Here is a 23,723-nt window from a genome sequence, read left to right on the forward strand (position 1 = left end):
CAAGCGAGAGAGAAAAAAAAGTGGGCTTATATGCAAATAAAATAGCGATTAAATAATATGAGAGAAAATCTAAATAAAATAAAAGTGCTGGTGTGTGAAAATGTTTAAAATTCACGCAAAAATTATTTTTGCTTATTTTCGCCCAGTGGCAAAAAAAAAGTTAGCATGTTAAACATTTCTCAAATAAAGCAATAGAACAGAAAAAAAGTAATAAAAGGAGTGTCAACTAACCATACTAAATAATAATAAAAATACTGAAAAACCAAACGTAGAAATAACCAGTGTATAATTTAAAGCCTACTTTTAGGTTCTTGTGTTAGCCCACTAGGATTTTGTTCATTTATGTGTTTTGCAAAGAAAAGGATTTTCTAAACAACATTTAAATTTAGTGTTAACGTTCTATAACGTCGTTTTAATAGTTGGTTTTTAGCCCAGTTACAATATACCGTTTTATTCCTGTTATATGTCGTTGTTAACCTTTAGATTTATGGTATTGTTGAGTTAAATATGTTAACGTGTTGGTTTTGTTCTTCGCCGTCATTGTATTTGTTTGTGTAGCATTAGTTTTTTTGTCGTTGTTGTGTTGTTATAATGTCGTTTTTCTTTTTCTCTGTTAGTTTTTGTTTTTGTTTTATTTTTCACATGATTTTAAACCGATTTGCGTTTATTTATTTTTTTGCTGCTGTTGTTGTTTTACTTTTTCGTTTATGGCCTTTTCGAGCTTACACTTAAGGATTATCCTTAATTTTAGACTTGAGTGCTTTTCAAGTGATTTGCATGTTTACTTTGTTCTGTGAGATGGAAATTTTAAATCGGAAAAAAAATTTAAGAAAAAAGTGTATGGCTACTACAGTGGTGGTAACTTAGTGACATTACAATTATAATTGTAATCGTTCAGAAATAAACTTAAGTATATTCTTTGAATTGGAATAATTATAGGAAAATTATTGGTTTATATAAAAACCTATTTTTCATGGAAAATATGAGTGATCACAGATTTTCTTTATTTGGTCGATTGGAGCCTTATTTAAGGATCTACAACCGATTTTAGGTTTTCCATATAGCACTCCATTTTTCATGGAAAATATGAGTGATCACAGATTTTCTTTATTTTGTCGATTGGATCGTTATTTAAGGATCTACAGCCGATTTTAAGTTTTTCATATAAAAATCCATTTTTTATGGAAAATATGAGTGATCACAGATTTTCTTTATTTTGTCGATTGGAACGTTATTTAAGGATCTACAGCCGATTTTAGGTTTTCCATATAAAACTTCATTTTTCATGGAAAATATGAGTGATCACAGCTTTTCTTTATTTGGTCGATTGGAGCCTTATTTAAGGATCTACAACCGATTTTAGGTTTTCCATATAGCACTCCATTTTTCATGGAAAATATGAGTGATCACAGATTTTCTTTATTTTGTCGATTGGATCGTTATTTAAGGATCTACAGCCGATTTTAAGTTTTTCATATAAAAATCCATTTTTTATGGAAAATATGAGTGGTCACAGATTTTCTTTATTTTGTCGATTGGAACGTTATTTAAGGATCTACAGCCGATTTTAGGTTTTCCATATAAAACTTCATTTTTCATGGAAAATATGAGTGATCACAGCTTATCTTTATTTTGTCGATTGGATCGTTATTTAAGGATCTACAGCCGATTTTAGGTTTTCCATATAAAACTTAATTTTTCATGGAAAATATGAGTGATCACAGATGTTCTTTATTTTGTCGATTGGAGCGTTATTTAAGTGTCTTCAGCCGATTTTAGGTTTTCCATATAAAAATCCATTTTTCCATGAAAAATATGAGTGATCACAGATTTTCTTTATTTTGTCGATTGGAGCGTTATTTATGTTATGATTTTAGGTCTTCCATATAACACTCCATTTTTCATGGAAAATATGAGTGATCATATTTTGTCGATTGGATCGTTATTTATGGATCTACAGCCAATTTTAGGTTTTCCATATAAAAATCAATTTTTCATGGAAAATATGAGTGATCACAGAGTTTCTTTATTTTGTCGATTGGAGCGTTATTTAAAGATCTACGGCCGATTTTAGGTTTTCCATATAAAAACAGTTTTTCATGAAAAATATGAGTGATCACAGATTTTCTTTATTTTGTGGATTGGAGCATTATTTAAGGATCTACAGCCGATTTTAGGTTTTCCATATAAAAATCCGTTTTTCATGGAAAATATGAATGATCACAGATTTTCTTTATTTTGTCGATTGGAGCGTTATTTAAGTGTCTACCGCCGATTTTAGGTTTTCGGTATAAAAATCCATTTTTCATGGAAAATATGAGTGATCACAGAATTTCTTTATTTTGTCGATTGGAGCGTTATTTAAGTGTCTACAGCCGACTTTAGGTTTTCCATATAAAACTTAATTTTTCATGGAAAATATGAGTGATCACAGCTTATCTTTATATTGTCGATTGGATCGTTATTTAAGAATCTACAGCCGATTTTAGGTTTTCCATATAAAGATTAATTTTTCATGGAAAATATGAGTGATCACAGATTTTCTTTATTTGGTCGATTGGAGCCTTATTTAAGGATCTACAACCGATTTTAGGTTTTCCATATAACACTCCGTTTTTCATGGAAATATGAGTGATCATATTTTGTCGATTGGATCGTTATTTATGGATCTACAGCCAATTTAAGGTTTTCCATATAAAAATCAGTTTTTCATGGAAAATATGAGTGATCACAGAGTTTCTTTATTTTGTCGATTGGAGCGTTATTTAAAGATCTACGGCCGATTTTATGTTTTCCATATAAAAATCCATTTTTCATGGAAAATATGAGTGATCATAGATTTCCTTTATTTTGTCGATTGGAGCGTTATTTATAGATCTACAGCTGATTTTAGGTTTTCTTTATAAAAATCCATTTTAAGTTATTTAAAGCCGATTTTAGGTTTTCCATATAAAAATCCATTTTTCATGGAAAATATGAGTGATCACAGATTTTCTTTATTTTGTCGATTAGAGCGTTATTTAAGGATCTACAGCCGATTTTAGGTTTTTCATATAAAAATTCATTTTTTATAGAAAATATGAGTGATCACAGATTTTCTTTATTTTGTCGATTGGAGCGTTATTTAAGGATCTACAGCCGATTTTAGGTTTTTCATATAAAACTCCATTTTTCATGGAAAATATGAGTGATCACAGATTTTCTTTATTTTGTCGATTGGAGCGTTATTTATGTGTCTACAGCCGATTTTAGGTTTTCCATATAAAACTTCATTTTTCATAGAAATTATGAGTGATCACAGATTTTCTTTATTTTGTCGATTGGAGCGTTATTTATGTGTCTACAGCCGATTTTAGGTTTTCCATATAAAACTTCATTTTTCATAGAAATTATGAGTGATCACAGCTTATCTTTATTTTGTCGATTGGATCGTTATTTAAGGATCTACAGCCGATTTTAAGTTTTCCATATAAAACTTAATTTTTCATGGAAAATATGAGTGATCACAGACTTTCTTTATTTTGTCGATTGGAGCATTATTTAAGTGTCTACAGCCGATTTTAGGTTTTCCATATAAAAATCCATTTTTCCATGAAAAATATGAGTGATCACTGAATTTCTTTATTTGGTCGATTGGAGCCTTATTTAAGGATCTACAACCGATTTTAGGTTTTTCCGTATAATACTCCATTTTTCATGGAAAATATGAGTGATCATAATTTGTCGATTGGATCGTTATTTATGGATCTACAGCCAATTTTAGGTTTTCCATATAAAAATCAATTTTTCATGGAAAATATGAGTGATCACAGATTTTCTTTAATTTGTCGACTGGAGCGTTATTTAAGGATCTACAGCGGATTTTAGGTTTTCCATATAAAAATCCATTTTTCACGGAAAATATAAGTGATCACAGATTTTCTTTATTTTGTCGATTAGAGCGTTATTTAAGGATCTACAGCCGATTTTAGGTTTTCCATATAAAAATCCATTTTTCATGGAAAATATGAGTGATCACAGATTTTCTTTATTTTGTCGATTGGAGCGGTATTTAAGGATCTACAGCCGTTTTTAAGTTTTTCATATAAAAATCCATTTTTTATGGAAAATATGAGTGATCACAGATTTTCTTTATTTTGTCGATTGGAGCGTTATTTAAGGATCTACAGCAGATTTTAGGTTTTCCATATAAAAATCAATTTTTCCATGAAAATTCGAGTGATCGGTCTAGTCTATAGTCTATAATTTATTCTAATCAATAGTCTTGTCTATAGTCTATTCTATACTCCAGTCTATTGTTTAGTCTATAGTCAAGTGCAGGCTAGTCCCATCTGGTCCCTTCTAGTCTAGTGTAGTCTACTCTAGTCTATAGCCTGGTCTAAAGTTTAATCTATAGTCTAGTCTATATTCTACTCTATAATCTAGTCTAGATTTTAAAAAATTTATCTAATTTAACTTTTTTAATCCTCTAAACGAAAATATCAGCTCTTCACTGCACTTCATAATGTCATTTATTATTTAAGCAAACAAAATTAAAAACAACCTTGACCTTGTTCAAGTCTGGTATTTGCAGTATTTATTTTTAACAAAGCAATTTTATAACAACTTATGTAAATCGCCTAAAAGACGACAAGAGAAAAGATAAAAAAAGAAATTAAACAAGTGATTTGTTTTGATATATTTAAGCCCAAAAACGTAATTAACAAAAACAAAAAACGCCTACGCTAATATCAACAATAGAAGCATAAATTAAGGCAAAATATTAAATAAAACAAAAGTGAAATATATAAGTATTTTTGTGGACTTTGTGAACTGTCATAAGGACGTCACTAATGTGACGTATTTATTTTTATCTTTAACATACAAATTTAAATATTCAGCATTATTTTTAGACAAAAAAATATATAAGTTATTCAATTTAGCCTAAAAGCGTGCTATAATTTTTATATATTAATAAAATTACTCACTCAGTTTAAAGTTAGCTACAAAAAGTCAATGGCATTAAGTTTTTGGGTTAGCATTTCGGATATATTTAGATGATTTCAAAAAGATATTTGTAAACCGAAATGGTCAACATACAACAAATATTTTTCAGAGATTTCAATTAAATTTCTTTAATTTTAAGAAAAACTTTAAAAGTTTCTATATGAATCTACATATTTTTTTAAACCTAAAACAAAAACATACTCTACACTTAATATTCCATTAAACACCTTATAACAACTTCAACTACACTTCTCTCAAAAAACTACTTATACCCATTAACTTCCCCTTTTTTTCTCCATTTAGTTTTCCGTTTTCTTAAATCAAAATGTAAAATTGAAGTAATAAAAATTACTTTTAAATGGCAAAGAAATAGAAACGGATAACAACAATTACCCTCAAGTAGCATTAATAAAAATGGCATAGAAAAATCTACAATTCATTTTACTTAATGCCTCATACTTTCATAGCCTACTTCCACGGGGTTGTTATAAGTTGCATACAAAAGAAATCCTTTAAATTTCAAAATCACAACAATTATGAAGCGTGTATTTGTGTAGTAAATATTCATGGAGTAGCAGTAGCTAGAGTACGTTTTATAGTTTGTAGTTGTAGTGGGAACGTCATATGGCAAAAAGAAATCATCATAATATACAATTTACTTCATTTTTGCTACTTATATAACTAAGCCTAAGTTTATGCAATAGAGTTTATAACGAGACATAGTACACATACACTCTCACACTTATACATTTAGCCAAACAAAAACACAATTTCATTAAAAACGCAAATGTCATGCACGTTTAAACTAACGTTATTTCTTGAAAAGGTTTTACCCCATTTCCGTTCTTTTAACCAACTTTTTGTGTTTGATTTTTTTTTTCTCCCGTTTTAGCCCTCTTCGTTCAAATTGTTGTTTTAGTTTTGCTGTAACAGTTGTTGTGTTAGGATTGTACTGCATATGTACGTGTATGATTGCGCCAAAATGTGTTAATAATGACTAAGAAATGAATGCGATAAGGTTCTAGTTTACAGAGGAAAGTAAAGGGTAATTTTGAAGCCAGGCTAGGGCTCTGGTTATAGTCTATAGTATAGTCTATATTCTAGTCTAGTCTATAGTCTAGTCTATATTCTGGTCTATAGTCTAGTCTATAGTCTAGTCTATAGTCTAGTATATAGTCTAGTCTATAGTCTAGTCTATAGTCTAGTCTATAGTCTAGTCTATAGTCTAGTCTATAGTCTAGTCTATAGTCTAGTCTATGTCTAGTCTATAGTCTAGTCTATAGTCTAGTCTATAGTCTAGTCTATAGTCTAGTCTATAGTCTAGTCTATAGTCTAGTCTATAGTCTAGTCTATAGTCTAGTCTATAGTCTAGTCTATAGTCTAGTCTATAGTCTAGTCTATAGTCTAGTCTATAGTCTAGTCTATAGTCTAGTCTATAGTCTAGTCTATAGTCTAGTCTATAGTCTAGTCTATAGTCTAGTCTATAGTCTAGTCTATAGTCTAGTCTATAGTCTAGTCTATAGTCTAGTCTATAGTCTAGTCTATAGTCTAGTCTATAGTCTAGTCTATAGTCTAGTCTATAGTCTAGTCTATAGTCTAGTCTATAGTCTAGCTATAGTAGTCTTAGTCTAGTCTATAGTCTAGTTATAGTCTTAGTTCTATAGTCTGTCTATAGTTAGTCTATATGTCTAGTTATAGTTCTAGATATAGTTAGTATATAGTCTAGTCTCAGTTAGTCTATAGTCTAGTCTTATAGTATAGTCTATAGTCTAGCTATCGTCTAGGTATATAGTCTAGCTATTACGTATAGTTTATATTCTAGTCTATAGTCTAGTATATAGTCTAGTCTATAGTATGTCTATAGTCTAAGTCTATATAAATTCTGTATATCGTCTGGCAGTATAAACCAAGCGTGTTAGTTAGACTATTTATTAATCGCTAACATGGATAATTTTAATCAAAGGCCCTCATTTACATCAAATTGAGACAAATGTAAAGACTTCTATATAATGTTTGTGATGAAATTGAAGAACAAAAACAAAACCATCATCGTCATCATCCTACGACGAGGGCAGCAAAACGACGTACTGTCATTTTGCCAGGATCTAAGCGGGAAATGAGAGTTCCGTTTTGACAGTTTAACGTATTTTTTTCCTATTTTTCGTTTTCTCTTCCTTGGTGTCGTGGCTGTAACCAACATTTAAACAATCTCAACCAAAACAACAGATTCGTCTACATCGTTGTTGCAAATGCATGTTTTTATAGCAAATGTGTTGCTGCATATACATAAATTTTCACTCGGTTCTATGTAATTCTAACATTTGTTTAGTAATTTAGTTTAGTTGATTATAAAAGCTTTTAATTTTTGTTTTTTTAACTTCACTTTTTTGCCTTAAATAATGAAAAAAGCCACATAACCGTGTTACTAACGGACACTTTAAATGATGGAGTTTTCCTACTTTTCACGCTTTATGTTGATGTGTTCTATTTCCCTTAGCTTCTTTATATATTTTGCTAACAGGATAGGAAAAAGACACAGTCATTCCTTAAAAAAAAACATTTATTTAAAAAAGGGTTTCTTTAGCAAAGAACTCCTTACAATCTTTAGAATTTAGCTGACAATTGTTTAGTTACTTGCATTTGCTGGAGGGGGAAATCAACTGTATTTATAATTGTATATAATATTGCAGGCGTATTTTTAAAAACTTCCTACTCCTTTTAGTTTTGTCTTGAGAATTGCCAACGCCATATGTATGCTTCCATTGAGGAGTGTTTTCGCAATTGTTGGCAAAAATGTCAGTTTCGTTGAAGCTAAATATTGGCTTTGGTATCTACAATATGCGTGTTAGTTGATATTTTCCGCCTGCTGTTTGTGTTTTTAAAATTGTTGTTTTTTTGCATTTTTTTTTTTCATAAATAACTTTTAGATTTAAGTTTTATTTCGTATAAATGTTTTCATTTCGTTTGTTGTTGCAAGAAAGTCAAAAGAATTGCACAAATGTTTTGGAAGGAAACATGTACAGGAAAAGTGGTTTAAAACTGACACTGAGAAAAAATATATTAAACCAGTCTATATTCCAGACCAAAGACTGAAATACAGACTAGACTATGTACTAGATCAGCGAGAGGCAAACTAACACTACTGCAGTTGTACTTGTGTATTTGTGTTAGATGCGTTTCGCTGCACTAGAATACAATCCAAAATGTGGGTAGTTTATATACAGTTTAAATACAGAATGTAGAACAGAAATGTTGACTAGACTATAGACTAGACTATAGACTAGACTATAGACTAGACTATAGACTAGACTATAGACTAGACTATAGACTAGACTATAGACTAGACTATAGACTAGACTATAGACTAGACTATAGACTAGACTATAGACTAGACTATAGACTAGACTATAGACTAGACTAGACTAGACTAGACTAGACTATAGACTAGACTATAGACTAGACTATAGACTAGACTATAGACTAGACTATAGACTAGACTATAGACTAGACTATAGACTAGACTATAGACTAGACTATAGACTAGACTATAGACTAGACTATAGACTAGACTATAGACTAGACTATAGACTAGACTATAGACTAGACTATAGACTAGACTATAGACTAGACTATAGACTAGACTATAGACTAGACTATAGACTAGACTATAGACTAGACTATAGACTAGACTATAGACTAGACTATAGACTAGACTATAGACTAGACTATAGACTAGACTATAGACTAGACTATAGACTAGACTATAGACTAGACTATAGACTAGGACTATAGACTAGACTATAGACTAGACTATAGACTAGACTATAGACTAGACTAGACTAGACTAGACTAGACTATAGACTAGACTATAGACTAGACTATAGACTAGACTATAGACTAGACTATAGACTATAGACTAGACTATAGACTAGACTATAGACTAGACTATAGACTAGACTATAGACTAGACTATAGACTAGACTATAGACTAGACTATAGACTAGACTATAGACTAGACTATAGACTAGACTATAGACTAGACTATAGACTAGACTATAGACTAGACTATAGACTAGACTATAGACTAGACTATAGACTAGACTATAGACTAGACTATAGACTAGACTATAGACTAGACTATAGACTAGACTATAGACTAGACTATAGACTAGACTATAGACTAGACTATAGACTAGACTATAGACTAGACTATAGACTAGACTATAGACTAGACTATAGACTAGACTATAGACTAGACTATAGACTAGACTATAGACTAGACTATAGACTAGACTATAGACTAGACTATAGACTAGACTATAGACTAGACTATAGACTAGACTATAGACTAGACTATAGACTAGACTATAGACTAGACTATAGACTAGACTATAGACTAGGACTATAGACTAGACTATAGACTAGACTATAGACTATAGACTAGACTATAGACTAGACTATAGACTAGACTAGACTAGACTTTTGTCTAACTACTATTTATATTTCTTCAAGTGTATTTTATTCAAAAGAAAAATATAAATATCTCGAAACAAAGTTTAGTTTTAGAAAAATTACATTAAAACTCTAAAACACTTTAACCCCACACAGACTATAACAAATACAGGCTTTCTTAGTATTTCCAAACAAACTACAAACAAGTGAATTTCATAAATTGTATACAAAAATACAAAATCTAGAAGTATTTATATACACAAAAATATTTCTTATTATTTTATTTTTACTTTATGAAAATGTCAACTCAAACTTATTGCCTCCACCCACTGATTATAAGAAGTTTGAAAAGTTAAGGAAAACAAAAAAACTAACTCATACGAGTTTATATTCAATGAATTTGGCTATAAACCAAAATATATACAAACAGACACACACACTTAAATATTTATATATTAATATAACTGAAACAGTCTCTGTAATAGTAGTTGCATAAGTTTTCATATTATAGTTAAAAAAGAACAAAAACTTTTTGTCATGACATAAACTTTTTTCTAGAAGAAAAAACAATTCCAGAAGTAACAACAAACATTAAAAAAACTAAAACTCTAGAAAAAACAACAACATAAATATTGTAAAATTATGATAATAATAAAATTATTTTGCAGTTTATATATGAATAAAGTCAATGCACAGACAATAATAGTTTTTGAAAAATATCAAAAACAAAACTATGAACAATGTTTTTAAAATATTACAAAACACCCTCATATGTAAGAGTTTATGTGTGAGTGTGTGTATTTCCTACGTTTGAGAGACAAGACAGTAGTGGTAGTAGTACATGTGTGTTTATGGCATTTTCCAAAGTGTTAAAAGGATTTCCGGTGTTCATATAAAGTTTGGCACTTGCTTAAAGCGTTCAACATTTAACGAGTGTGAGTGAATATAAAAGAGTATAGTATTTCATAAAACCAAAGAGTCTTAAGTACTAGAGGTTAAAACTATTTGTCTGTTGGAGAAAAAAAATTGAAAATTCATGCTCAACATTTATTATAAATGTGTTTAGGAAAACTCAAGGAGTTTTGTAAAAAGGGGGATCCTGTTAATAATAAAGGGCAAAATTATGCATAAGACAATAGACGGAAATGTAGTTAAGAATGAAAAAGTAATAAATTTTTTTTTTTAATTATAAAGTAATAATGTAAATTTTATTTCTTTAGAATAGTGTTGTGCAATGACTCAGTTAACTGCTCACACTGACAAATTCTAAAATTTATTTAAAGGTGCGATAAATCTACTACCACATACAAGGTATAAGCAGCTGTTTATAAACCTAACAAAAGTCCAGTCTATAGTCCTGACTATAGTCTAGTATACTGAAGTGGTTATAATTGATTTTATATGTATGTAGTCCTGCCTAGTGCTTAGTGAATAGTCTAGTCTGTATTCCAGTCTATACAGTCTACAGACTAGTCCTGACTATAGTCTAATGACTATAGTCTAGTCTATAGTTCTGACTAAAGTCTAGTCTATAGTTCTGACTAAAGTCTAGTCTATAGTTCTGACTATAGTCTAGTCTATAGTCCTGACTACATTCTAGTCTATAGTCCTGACTATAGTCTAGTGTATAGTCCTGAATGTAGTGCAGTCTACAGTCCTGACTATAGCATAGTTTATAGTCCTGACTATAGTTTATTCTTCAGTTCTGAATAGTTTAGTCTATAGCACTGACTATAGTCTGGTCTATAGTTCTGACTATAGTCTAGTCTATAGTCCTGACTATAGTCTGGTCAATAGTCCTGACTATAGTCTAGTCAATAGTTCTGACTACAGTCTAGTCAATAGTCCTGACTATAGTCTAGTCAATAGTCCTGAATATAGTCTAGTCAATAGTCCTGACTATAGTGTAGTCAATAGTCCTGACTATAGTCTACAGTCCTGACTATAGTCCAGAATATAGTCCTGACTATAGTCTAGTCAATAGTCCTGATTATACAATAAGCTATAGTTAGTAATATAGACTAGGCTATGTTCACGAATATGGACTAGACTATGGTCAGGACTATAGAATAGTCTATAGTCTAGTCTTTAGTCCTGACTATAGTCTAGTCCATAGTCCTGACTTTCGTATAGTCTATAGTCCTGACTACAATCTAGTCAATAATCCTGACTATAGCCTAGTCTTCAGTCCTGACTATAGTCTAGCCTATAGTCTATTCTATAGTCCTGAATATGATCTGGTCTATAGTCATGACTATAGTCTAGACTTTAATCTAGTCTAGTCTACAGTCCTTGACTATAGTCATTAATATGAATATAGTCTAGTTGTTGGTCATAATCATAGTCCGTAGTCCTGAAAATGCTTCAGTCAATAGTCCCTGCAATAGTCCAGTCTGCAGTCTTGACAATAGTCCAGTCTTTAGTCTTCACTATAGATCAGTCTGTGGTCCTTACTATAGGCTAGTATATAGTGCTTACTAGTCTGTTATTCTGACTATAGCCTGGTCTTTAGTCCTAAATATAGTCCAGTTTATAGTCCTTACTATAGTCTATAGTCAAGCCAACAGTTTAAACTACAGTTAAGTCTGTAATGCTGACAATGCGTCTATATGACTTTAGTCTATTCTAAAGTCTTTAGTCCTGAATATAGTCCAGTTTATAATCCTTACTATAGTCTATAGTCAAACCAACAGTTTGAACTACAGTTAAGTCTATAATGCTGACAATGTGTCTATATGACTTTAGTCTAATCTAAAGTCATAATTATAGTATTTTCTATTGTCTATAGTCCTGCCTGCAGTGTTTTATATGGTCCTACCTATATTCTAGTCAATTGTCCTGCTTATAGTCAATAGTCTCTTCTATATGATTTTAGTCTAAAAGTCTGGTCAGTCAAAAGTCTGGTCATATATATAGTGTTTTCTATGGTCCTGATGATAGTCAATAGACCTGCCTATGGACTAGTCTATAATCCGTACTATAGTCTAAAGGACTAAAAGGAGAAGGAATTTCTTCACTTCTATTTAACTTAAGTATTTTGGGTAATAAAATATTTAAAGCATTTTCTATGAGATTATAATATTTTTTATTACTTTTCTATGTGGGAAACAATTTAGCCAGATTTTTTGCTATTTTTTTCCAATAAGAAAATAAAAGTTAAAACCAATTTAGTTTTATGGAAATATGCTGCTATTTTTAAAACGTTTTTTAATAAAAATGTCATCATAAAAATTCCACTTTAACTATCATATTTTCTCCATTTTTACGTCTATTTTAACAAATAAGATGCAAAAATAAACTACGCACTGCTGAAAGAAAAAAATCCCTTAGAGAGTTGTTATAAAGCACGTTGGAGAAAAAAATAACAAAAATATTCCATATTATGGCAAAAGGGACAATTTTGTTTATTTTATAAAAAAAACTCCATATATGATAAACACATGATTGTTTATCACAGAAATATTTCGTTTTATACTATGATTATTTTTGCGTTAAGGACAAAGCCAAACGAAGGGAATTTTTGTTAGATTTTTAATATAAACATAATATGCAAAAATACCAAACATTTTATAGGATACTATTTATGTATATGTACTCCAAAAGGTCCTTTTCTTTGAAAAGAGGAGTCTTAAATAAAATATGATAGAAATGTTTGAAAAAAAAAAATCATATAAATTTAACGTTATCTTGGTTTTTATTAATATCTTATGCATAATCTTTAAATATGTGTAAACAATTGCTAGAGGTTTGTTTTTAATATGTCATATTATTTTGTGGTAAAGGACAAAAAAGTACTTTTTTGTGGAACAACAAAGTAAGGAATTTATGAAAACTTAAGCAGGTTTTCGAGTACCCTATCACTATTTAGTTTCAAGAAAGGAAAGGAAGGCAGAATATTGCGCGCTTTTCAAAATACGCTATATAGACTACCTAAACTTCAGTATTTAAAGTTATAAAACCTAAGTCTCGAAAAAAGTATTTAAAATTTGGACCCTTAGTCTAACTGTTTACAATTTTACAAAAGTATTTTCTCAACAAATGCAAAAGTTTCATACCCTTCCATACAACTTATAAAAACTTATATTTCCTTTAATATGTGAAACCTATTAAAAAGTAGCCGTTTATATAAAGTCATAATTTTTTTGTTAATTTTTTGCCAAATAGGTTTGTATATTTTATGCATATTAAAGACTATATTCTCTATGACCCCAAGAAACTCTCGAACTAAAAAAGTCCTCCATTTTTTTGGCTTTCCAAATAGAAAATGGCAAAGAAATAAACGACGTTATCAAAACCAAACAAGGTTGTTAATAAACATCTATAAAAATGTAAATGATTTTCTTGGCTTATTGTTGTTTTGTAACAATTTTCTATAATTTTCATATATAAACTTTTTTCTCACTGAGTGTCTCATACTCCCCTGTAAATTTAAATCAAGACATTGCAACCACAATAGCGTAGTCTAATCTATGAACCATTTAGTGCACAGTCTTTAGTCTAGTTTATAATCCCTTTTATAGTCTATCTATAGTGTAGTCTACAGTCTAGTCTATAGTCTAGTCTATAGTCTAGTCTATAGTCTAGTCTATAGTCTAGTCTATAGTCTAGTCTATAGTCTAGTCTATAGTCTAGTCTATAGTCTAGTCTATAGTCTAGTCTATAGTCTAGTCAATAGTCTAGTCTATAGTCTAGTCTATAGTCTAGTCTATAGTCTAGTCTATAGTCTAGTCTATAGTATAGTCTATAGTCTAGTCTATAGTCTAGTCTATAGTCTATTCTATAGTCTATTCTATAGTCTATTCTATAGTCTAGTCTATAGTCTAGTCTATAGTCTAGTCTATAGTCTAGTCTATAGTCTAGTCTATAGTCTAGTCTATAGTCTATTCTATAGTCTAGTCTATAGTCTAGTCTATAGTCTAGTCTATAGTCTAGTCTATATTCTAGTCTATAGTCTAGTCTATAGTCTAGTCTATAGTCTAGTCTACAGTTTAGTCTATAGTCTAGTCTATAGTATAGTTTAAAGTCTAGTCTATAGTCTAATCTATAGTCTATGTTCACGATTTCGGTACAACCACTCCGCACTGCATGGCTCTTCTCTATTGTCATCGATATTGTTATGCCATTATGCTATTTATTGTATAATTTGGTTGTTGTTGTTTTTGTATTTGGCCCATAAATGGTCTTAATAATAAATATCAGTTGTTATGATGATAAAGGTTAGAAAAATGCAATCATAATAATAATTTTAACAAAAAGATAATGTTTTTGTGAGATTGAGGTTATGATAGATAAAAGTTGCCTTAAAGTAGGCTAACGAAAAGTGAAAAATATTAGAGGGAAACGTGAATAATAAGGAAAGTGTTGTTAGTAGTTGAAATGTAGGTTAGAAATATTCTAATTTATTTAAGGGTTTTAGTATGCTCGCTTTTCCTCACACTGCATGTTGTCGAACAAAATATTTGAATATTTGTTATAAACTGTGTAGCTCAGCATAACAATCTAGGAATATGCCCTTCAAACAGGATTATTATTTAAGATCAGCTATATCTTTAAAGTATTAAAATCTTGTAAATTTTTTGCAAGATTTCTTATCTGACAGATTTGGCTATCAGTCCTATCAAAAATTCAACAATATTTTGTTTTAAATCCATTACATTATTATTCTTAAATTTTATTTAATTTCATCTTGTTGTTTTATTATTTCTAAAGAAAGTGAAACTTTTCTTTAGCTTATAAAAAAATACAAGTATAGAACAAAATAATAACCCTACATGTATGCTACGAATATTTCCCTTTGCAAAATGAAAATTATATTAAAAATTTAAAAACAGCTCTTTGGGGGCATATAAACTGTAATGATACACACACACTGTCACACATGCTGACACACACATACTAACGAAAATTGAAAAATATGTATGTGTATGTGTGGATATGTGTACGGTGAATATGAAAACTTTATAAATTTTGAAAGTATTTGAAAAATAGAGAGTTAAGAGGAATTTTGGGAGCCCTATAATAATATACATTTGACAGCAGTTTTCCAAATAAAAAGTAAGATTTTAAAACATTTTTTAAAAGTATTCGAAATTTCGAACTTATCGTCAAGGAAAGATAACGTTTGATTTGAAAGTTTGAGATAACAAGCGATACTTCCTGTAGTTCCCTACCTAATATGTATTATGTTTATTTTATATTTTTTAACTTTCATATAACACACTTTATTATCAAGCAAAAAATTTTGCAAACTGTATGGAGTCATAGTATAACATACAATGACAAAAAACAAAAATATATATGAAATGTCAAAATGACAACCTTTTGGGAAATTTACTTTCATAAATACATAAATACTGAAAAATGTTAAACTGTTGCCATTCAACCATTACCATACAATACAATACTCGAATATACTCTCGAACCTCCATATATAGAAACTGACATTGTAAAGCTTACACTTTTTTCAATTTATTTCTTACATCTATGTGTTAGTACATTGTATAAGCCATAAAAGTATGATATATGTATGAAAAAATTAATATTTAAATATTGATAAATTCATATACTAAATTTACATTCTTTTTCTGTTTTTTAGGCTCAGCTGTTTGGTTGTGACAAAAATATTGTAACATGTCCTTGCAATTTTTATTTATTTATTTACATATGTATGTGTATGTATGAAAAGTGAATATTTGAAAGTATGTATTTGGCAAAGTACCCTATAAGAATGTGATTAGGTTAGAAGGTTAAACTGCTGAAAAGAACTTGTCACCGAACTTTTTTGAAGTTTAAAGAATACTCATAGAAGAGCAAAAGTACGCTGAATGTTTTCTGTAGAAAATTTATTTCACTAAAAAGTACTCTCCAGATGACTGATTATATGAAAACTGATCTCACAACAAGTTGTTTCTGGCGAATTTTTCTTACTGGCAGCATTCACTGAAAAACTGACATTTAGTCAAGATCTCTACCGAAAAGGGAACGTTCGTCAAGTTTTTTACAAAACCGACTAGATTAGACTAGAGATTAGACTATAGACTAGACTATAGACTAGACTGATAGACTAGACTATAGACTAGACTATAGACTAGACTATAGACTAGACTTACTAGACTATAAAGATAGACTAGACTAGACTATAGACTAGACTAGAGACTAGACTATAGACTAGACTATAGACTAGACTATAGACTAGACTATAGACTAGACTATAGACTAGACCTATAGACTAGACTATAGACTAGACTATAGACTAGACTATAGACTAGACTACATAGACTAGACTATAGACTAGACTATAGACTGGACTATAGACTAGACTAGACTGACTATAGACTAGACTATTAGACTAGACTATAGACTAGACTATAGACTAACTATAGACTAGACTATAGAACTAGACTATAGACTGACTAGAACTAGACTATAGACTAGACTATAGACTAGACTATAGACTAGACTATAGACTAGACTATAGACTAGACTATAGACTAGACTATAGACTAGACTATAGACTAGACTATAGACTAGACTATAGACTAGACTATAGACTAGACTATAGACTAGACTATAGACTAGACTATAGACTAGACTATAGACTAGACTATAGACTAGACTATAGACTAGACTATAGACTAGACTATAGACTAGACTATAGACTAGACTATAGACTAGACTATAGACTAGACTATAGACTAGACTATAGACTAGACTATAGACTAGACTATAGACTAGACTAGACTAGACTATACTAGACTATAGACTAGACTATAGACTAGACTATAGACTAGACTATAGACTAGACTATAGACTAGACTATAGACTAGACTATAGACTAGACTATAGACTAGACTATAGACTAGACTATAGACTAGACTATAGACTAGACTATAGACTAGACTATAGAGACTATAGACTAGACTATAGACTAGACTATAGACTAGACTATAGACTAGACTATAGACTAGACTATAGACTAGACTATAGACTAGACTATAGACTAGACTATAGACTAGACTATAGACTAGACTAGACTAGACTATAGACTAGACTATAGACTAGACTATAGACTAGACTATAGACTAGACTATAGACTAGACTATAGACTAGACTATAGACTAGACTATAGACTAGACTATAGACTAGACTATAGACTAGACTATAGACTAGACTATAGACTAGACTATAGACTAGACTATAGACTAGACTATAGACTAGACTATAGACTAGACTATAGACTAGACTATAGACTAGACTATAGACTAGACTATAGACTAGACTATAGACTAGACTATAGACTAGACTATAGACTAGACTATAGACTAGACTATAGACTAGACTATAGACTAGACTATAGACTAGACTATAGACTAGACTATAGACTAGACTATAGACTAGACTATAGACTAGACTATAGACTAGACTATAGACTAGACTATAGACTAGACTATAGACTAGACTAGACTAGACTATAGACTAGACTATAGACTAGACTATACTAGACTATGACTAGACTATAGACTAGACTATAGACTAGACTATAGACTAGACTATAGACTAGACTATAGACTAGACTATAGACTAGACTATAGACTAGACTAGACTAGACTATAGACTAGACTATAGACTAGACTATAGACTAGACTATAGACTAGACATAGACTAGACTATAGACTAGACTATAGACTAGACAATAGACTAGACTATAGACTAGACTATAGACTAGACATAGACTAGACTATAGACTAGACTATAGACTAGACTATAGACTAGACTATAGACTAGACATAGACTAGACTATAGACTAGACTATAGACTAGACAATAGACTAGACTATAGACTAGACTATAGACTAGACTATAGACTAGACTATAGACTAGACTATAGACTAGACTATAGACTAGACTATAGACTAGACTATAGACTAGACTAGACTAGACTAGACTATAGACTAGACTATAGACTAGACTATAGACTAGACTATAGACTAGACTATAGACTAGACTATAGACTAGACTATAGACTAGACTATAGACTAGACTATAGACTTGACTATAGACTAGTCTATAGACTAGTCTATAGACTAGACTATAGACTAGACTATAAACTAGACAATAGACTACACTATAGACTACAACATAGACTAGACTAGACTAAACAAATTTTCTTTGACTTGATCAAAAGTATTTGCTTTCAAGTAGTAGCCATTTTGTTATGTAAAACATCATTGTTTTGTTCAAATATATATTTTTATTTAAATAATGATTCAAAATTTTTGCAAAAGTTTGGTATGTATTTAAATGTTAGTTTATTCAGTAACAAAAAAAAACTCCTGTTGTTTTCAGTTTCAACAATTGTATGCATTTATTTTTCTGTATATGGATTTATTTTTCATTAAAACTAAAATTTTGTCAATATTGTGACAACAAAAATTATTTTTTCTATTTTGCTATAAAATATTGTCTATGTGTATACAAAACAATATTTTTTAAATATTTATCAAAATGCATTCAATGTTAGTTTTGCTATAATAGTATTTTTTCATTTATTTGTTTTAGTATTTTGTTTTACAAAATGACCCAGTTTATGGATTTTGAAGTATTATAGTTTGTTTTTTATAGAATTTATAAATCTTGTTGTTTTTTCGAAAATATTATATATATTTGTTGACAGATTATTTTGTTTTTATGAATTTTTGAGTGAAACGCGAATAAATATTGTTTAAATTCAATTAAGTAAACAAAGCTGTGTAGTATATTAAAGCTATATTTTGTTGTAGTTAGCAGGGAAAAAGGATTTAGCGAGAATTTTTATAGTATTGGTTTATGCTGGTTTAAAGTTATGTTTATTTTGAGGTGTTTATTTAACATATTTTATTTTCTATGATAAGTTATTAAAAATAGCAAACAAATATAACTGCGGGCTGTTATTATTAATAATATAGAATACTTTTAGGGGCTGTCATGTTTTTTATGGTATTTAAAAATGCAAATGCAGCAGAAACATATTTAATTAAATTTTTATAATAACCTGAGGCTAAAATAAAGAAAAGATCATAAATAAACTAAACAGGGGGAATATTAAAACAAAAGTAATTAAAATTATTTACTATATAAGTCATAAACACTGCAATTTTAAAAGAAATTTACTCCTGGTTTACAGTATTTTTGACAAAAATTTAATATTAATAACTTAAGTTCTTTATAATTCTTTTAGAAAGTGAAATGAAAATTTACTCCCTAAATGTATGCAAAGGTTTATTTATTTTTCATTTTACAATGCGCCACTAGAAAAAGTGTAACATTTTTAACGTGTTTTTGTTGTAAGCTCTATAAAATTATATTATATATTTTTATAACAAATCCACTTAATTTTACTGCTCCTGTGGTGCTGTACCGCGTGTGTGTTAGTGTGTTATAAAGATAACAATTTGTTGGTAATTAAAACATTGCCATTAATTTCAGAATAGAAAAATATACATACACAAGGTCTTTTTTTGTAAACATTTTGAGTTAATTAAAATTAACTCAAACTCCTTGAAACTTAAACTGCTGTATACAACACATGACTGGTTTTATGCTGAAAAAAAAGAATTATAACCTGGTATTTTCTTTAACCTGGCTGTAATAACCGCGAAACAATATTCTAAACCAACACATTACCTTAACAAATTATGCAGCTGGGTGTATTTTTTTAATATTATTTTTAACTTTTTTAGATGTCATAAAGCTTATCTTTTCATTAGCACTTGCTTAAACGTATACGTATGTATGTAAAAAGAGTAAATAACTAAATGAATGACTGCAAAAGAGAGTGAGAGTAAAGTGTTTGCCAGCTCTTTATTGTCTTTTTTCCAGCCACTAAGTGGTAGCTTTGCGTTGTTACCGGAAACCTACACTGATAAAGTTCCTAATAAAATACCTTTTTATTGCCTACTTTTAGGCTACTTAGGTTTCGAGATAATTTCGCTCTAAAAAGCTTTAAATCATAAAAATTAATTAGAAATTGTAATGCAAATGTGTAAGTATGTATCAATGTTGCTAAGGGCTAAACGCGGAAAAAATCAATTAAACGTAGTTTTGTTTTTAGTCATAATAATAAAATAGAAAGTAATCTTGAAAGTTGATTTGCTGTTAGGTAATAAAATGAGGTCAATCTCAAAGTTGCTAAGAAAAAACATATGAATAAATCTTAAGCTTAAATATAGGCATTGAACTGAACTAGAACTATACTAGAACTGAACTAGAACTGAACAAGAACTGAACTAGAACTGAACTAGAACTGAACTAGAACTGAACTAGAACTGAACTAGAACTGAACTAGAACTGAACTAGAACTGAACTAGAACTGAACTAGAACTGAACTAGAACTGAACTAGAACTGAACTAGAACTGAACTAGAACTGAACTAGAACTGAACTAGAACTGAACTAGAACTGAACTAGAACTGAACTAGAACTGAACTAGAACTGAACTAGAACTGAACTAGAACTGAACTAGAACTGAACTAGAACTGAACTAGAACTGAACTAGAACTGAACTAGAACTAGAACTGAACTAGAACTGAACTAGAACTGAACTAGAACTGAACTAGAACTGAACTAGAACTGAACTAGAACTGAACTAGAACTGAACTAGAACTGAACTAGAACTGAACTAGAACTGAACTAGAACTGAACTAGAACTGAACTAGAACTGAACTAGAACTGAACTAGAACTGAACTAGAACTGAACTAGAACTGAACTAGAACTGAACTAGAACTGAACTAGAACTGAACTAGAACTGAACTAGAACTGAACTAGAACTGAACTAGAACTGAACTAGAACTGAACTAGAACTGACTAGAACTGAACTAGAACTGAACTAGAACTGAACTAGAACTGAACTAGAACTGAACTAGAACTGAACTAGAACTGAACTAGAACTGAACTAGAACTGAACTAGAACTGAACTAGAACTGAACTAGAACTAGAACTGAACTAGAACTGAACTAGAACTGAACTAGAACTGAACTAGAACTGAACTAGAACTGAACTAGAACTGAACTAGAACTGAACTGAACTACTAGAACTGAACTAGAACTGAACTAGAACTGAACTAGAACTGAACTAGAACTGAACTAGAACTGAACTAGAACTGAACTAGGAACTGAACTGAAACTGAACTAGAACTGAACTAGAACTGAACTAGAACTGAACTAGAACTGAACTAGAACTGAACTAGACTAACTAGAAATGAACTAGAACTGAACTAGAACTGAACTAGAACTGAACTAGAACTGAACTAGACTGAACTAGAACTGAACTAGAACTGAACTAGAACTGAACTAGAACTGAACTAGAACTGAACTAAGAACTGAACTAGAACTGAACTAGAACTGACTACTAGAACTGAACTAGAACTGAACCTAGAACTGAACTAGACTGAACTAGAACTGAACTAGAAACTGAAACTAGAACTGAACTAGAACTGAACTAGAACTGAATACTAGAACTACTGAACTAGAACTGTTGTTGGATTAGACAAGTGATATGGAAAGTTTAATCTCAAGTCTGTCTGTCTTGCTAGGTAAAATGTAGAAGGAAAGACTACTGAGGAAAATTATTTCTAATCAGTTTTTTATGGTTCAATCATTCATCTATCACATGACCTTATAGATAATGAAAATACAATTTTAATTTTGCATAACTAAGTTACTTTTGCAATAATCTATTCATGTCTTGATTGAACTACATTTTCATATTTTTTCCACATCAGTCAATTTTTTTTTCCAACACCACAATAGCATTTTAACACGTGTCTACTATTCAAAAGCTATTTTTCTATTCTTTTTATAATTTTCAAGTTGCATACTACATTTGACAATCATTTCCTGTTACCATAATATAGTCATCATATATTCATATTCATAAACATAGATACTATTTTTGTGACAACTACAAAATAAATCGAATATGCCAATCTGCATCACAATGTGCAGTACACATAACCAAACACAGAAAAATAAAATTGACAGAAAAAGCTAAAGAAGAAAAAAACGAAGCATGACAATAGTTAGATATGAATATGAGAGAAATGTACAACGAACGTAGAACTGGATAAGCCAGACATGTTGACAATGATGACATTTTGTCTACCACTTTAACAACTATCACCAAACAGATAAACATATGTACATAGTAAAAATATATGTGCAGCAATTGGATGCCTGCCACACAAGGTTGTTGAGGCTTTAGTGTGGGTGTGGGTTATGTCCTTTAGTTTCTTGCCTTGTACTCTCCTTTTTTTAAAGCTCCAGCATATGCATAAGTACCACCATTAAGTCCTTGACAACGAGACAATTGAGAGTAGAGATTGTTAAAAGCAATTTTTATTAAAAAATTTTTAATATAATAAAGTATTTATAAAAAAGCAGATACATGAAAACATTTAAAATTAAATTAAAAGAAAATCAATACAATTTCAATGTTGTTAAAAGGATTCAAAGAAGATTTAAAGCAAAAGTTAACAAAAAATTTAATATTTACTTTATTATTTAATAAAAACTGAACTAGAACTGAACTAGAACTGAACTAGAACTGAACTAGAACTGAACTAGAACTGAACTAGAACTGAACTAGAACTGAACTAGAACTGAACTAGAACTGAACTAGAACTGAACTAGAACTGAACTAGAACTGAACTAGAACTGAACTAGAACTGAACTAGAACTGAACTAGAACTGAACTAGAACTAGAACTGAACTAGAACTGAACTAGAACTGAACTAGAACTGAACTAGAACTGAACTAGAACTGAACTAGAACTGAACTAGAACTGAACTAGAACTGAACTAGAACTGAACTAGAACTGAACTAGAACTGAACTAGAACTGAACTAGAACTGAACTAGAACTGAACTAGAACTAGAACTGAACTAGAACTGAACTAGAACTGAACTAGAACTGAACTAGAACTGAACTAGAACTGAACTAGAACTAGAACTGAACTAGAACTGAACTAGAACTGAACTAGAACTGAACTAGAACTGAACTAGAACTGAACTAGAACTGAACTAGAACTGAACTAGAACTGAACTAGAACTGAACTAGAACTGAACTAGAACTGAACTAGAACTGAACTAGAACTAGAACTGAACTAGAACTGAACTAGAACTGAACTAGAACTGAACTAGAACTGAACTAGAACTGAACTAGAACTGAACTAGAACTGAACTAGAACTAAACTAGAACTGAACTAGAACTGAACTAGAACTGAACTAGAACTAGAACTGAACTAGAACTAGAAC

The sequence above is a fragment of the Lucilia sericata genome, unplaced genomic scaffold (assembly GCF_015586225.1).
Source record: "Lucilia sericata isolate MDLA Ls3-8-SP2 unplaced genomic scaffold, ASM1558622v1 Contig000070F_arrow, whole genome shotgun sequence".
Lineage (NCBI taxonomy): Eukaryota > Metazoa > Arthropoda > Insecta > Diptera > Calliphoridae > Lucilia > Lucilia sericata.